General features: G+C 56.2%; 1 protein-coding gene and 1 pseudogene across 1 annotated transcript in view; one reads left to right on the forward strand and one right to left on the reverse strand.

Moving 5' to 3' along the window:
- CLHC1 (clathrin heavy chain linker domain containing 1) overlaps positions 1 to 2380 on the forward strand; it is a 69630-nt gene that overhangs the window by 6268 nt on the left and 60982 nt on the right. The gene's annotated exons all lie outside the window — the stretch shown is intronic.
- On the reverse strand, positions 1368 to 1900 carry LOC105551329 (annotated as a pseudogene).

Raw genomic sequence — 2380 nt, forward strand, 5'->3', positions numbered from 1 at the left:
TTTTTTGAAACGGAGTCTCACTCTGTTGCCCTGGCTGGAGTGCTGTGGTGCGATCTCCGCTCACTGCAACCTCCACCTCCCGGGTTCACGCCACTCTCCTGCCTCAGCCTCCCGAGTAGCTGGGACTACAGGCGCCTGCCACCATGCCCGGCTAATTTTTTTGTATTCTTAGTAGAGACGGGGTTTCACCGTGTTAGCCAGGATGGTCTCAATCTCCTGACCTCGTGATCTGCCTGCCTCGGCCTCCCAAAATCAAGCTGGGATTACAGGCTTGAGCCACCGCGCCCGGCCCTTCAGTAAAAACTCTTTATTCATTCCTTCATCGCGTGACAGTTGGCCTTGAGTATTTACAAAGAGCAGTTCCTGCCTCTCAGAACTCTAAGCAGACATTCCAGAGCTCACAGATCAGTGCCACACCAACTGCTACCTGGAAGCTTCAGGGAGATGGGGAGCCTGAAGGAGGGGATGCTGCAGGAACCCTGGCAGGCAGTGGGGTCGGGCTTTGAAGGCACCCAGGACTGAATTCAAGATGGCAGGGGGCAAGCAGGCAGGCAGCGTGTTGGTCATGAGGTGCGGGGTGAGGGCAGGAAGCCCACAGCATTACTGACTTGGGGTTGGAAGAGACAGATTGGAGGGGCCCGAGCTGAAGCCAGAGCCTGAGGGAACTGGGGAGGCTGTAGCCAGCACTTAGCTTCCCAGGAGACCCCAACCATTGCTGGGTCCAGAGTGCCCTGGGAGAACGTCAGGTATCCACACATATTTCAGTGGAAGATTCTTTTTCCAAACATTCGCTGGTTCTTTGGGTTTTTAATTATAAACAGAGTACATGATCAATGTTAAAACCATTTTCCAAGCATCACATAAGGATGGGAAGTAAAAATTATATCCTGCTCTAGACCTTCCAGACTGGCTCCAGAAGGCAACTGCTGTCAATGATTTTCCTTACAGAGAAACCACTGCAGCCACCTACTGTGTGCCATGGCCCCGACACAGCATGGCGTCTTGCCCCACACGGACCTGCAGGTGGCCTCTTAGGAGCTGCCTCGCTGAAGGAGGTCATCCCTCTCAGTCACATCTGAGCAGCACTCACTCAGGCCTCGGCCCTGAGGGTCATGCGGGGGCGCCTGGCCCAGTTCCCTGCTGTGTCTGGTCTGGCATCTATCTGCCTTTGGGCTACCTGTCAGCACAGCTCCCTGGGCCTGTGGCTGCTCCAAGCTGGACTCCAGCTCCCCTGGGCTGCAGTGCTGCTCCCTATGGTCCAGAAATAAGGCCGGGCACGGCGGCTCCCAGCTTAGCAGCATCTCTGGCGCAGGCTGGCCCAGGAGCTCCCTGCAGAGTGCTGCCCGTTGACTCAGCCCCAGCTGTACTCACGTCCGAGAACCGGGCTGGCTGGGGGGCCTCTGACGGAGCTTCCCTTTTCTCCAAGCCTTGCTGAATTTCCTGAGGAAAAGCACGATGTTCTCCTGGACACAAGGGAGGCAGAATCTCTTGAAGTAGAATAAACTGCACTCCTTTCTAGTCTTCCTTTCTCAGCTTCTCCTGGACCGCCAGCTCCTCAATGCGCCTCAGACACTCCCTACCCGCACTGCGGAGGCTCCTCCTGCCCTGGCCCATCTCATGCCCCCTTGGCTGTTGATACAGCTCCCCTGTGTGCATGTCGCCCTGTGCCAGATGCTCAGGGACTTCTCAGACTCCTGGATCACTCCGAGTACACTGGCCACACAACCTGATGCACAAACTGCAGCGCCAGCCAAAGACCAGGAATCTGACCTTGTCGGAGATGAAGGGATCCTTCATGACAGCTTTCCTCCAGGACTATCGACTGGGTGTAGGGAGCTGTCAAGGCATAGAGTTCACACTCAAACACTCCCAGAGCGCGGCACTCTGCATGAGACGCCATCCAGCTCCTTTGACTATGGAATCAAGTACAACATTATCAGCTGGCCTCTGGCTCCTGGTTGTGACCTCCCCTCTCCTGAACTGAGCTTGGTGTGTAAGGGCGTATCAAGTTGTATGGGCTTCGCCGCTGGGTGACCCCAAATGCAACTCCGGGAAGCGTGGGTTACCAATGACTTTAAAGTTTTGATCAGCCGAGCGCGGTGGCTCTCGCCTGTAATCTCAGCACTTTGGGAGGCCGAGGCGAGTGGATCACGAAGTCAGGAGTTCAAGACCAGCCTGGCCAACATGGTGAAACCCCCGTCTCCACTAAAAATACAAAAATTAGCCAGGCGTGGTGGCGGGCGCCTGTAGTCCCAGCTACTCTGGAGGCTGAGAGGGGGAGAATCGCGTGAACCCGGGAGGCGGAGCTTGCAGTGAGCCGAGATCGCGCTGCTGCACTCCAGCCTGGGCGACAGAGCGAGACTCCGTCTCAAAAAAAAAA

Source organism: Mandrillus leucophaeus, unplaced genomic scaffold (genome assembly GCF_000951045.1).
Source record: "Mandrillus leucophaeus isolate KB7577 unplaced genomic scaffold, Mleu.le_1.0 Scaffold518, whole genome shotgun sequence".
Lineage (NCBI taxonomy): Eukaryota > Metazoa > Chordata > Mammalia > Primates > Cercopithecidae > Mandrillus > Mandrillus leucophaeus.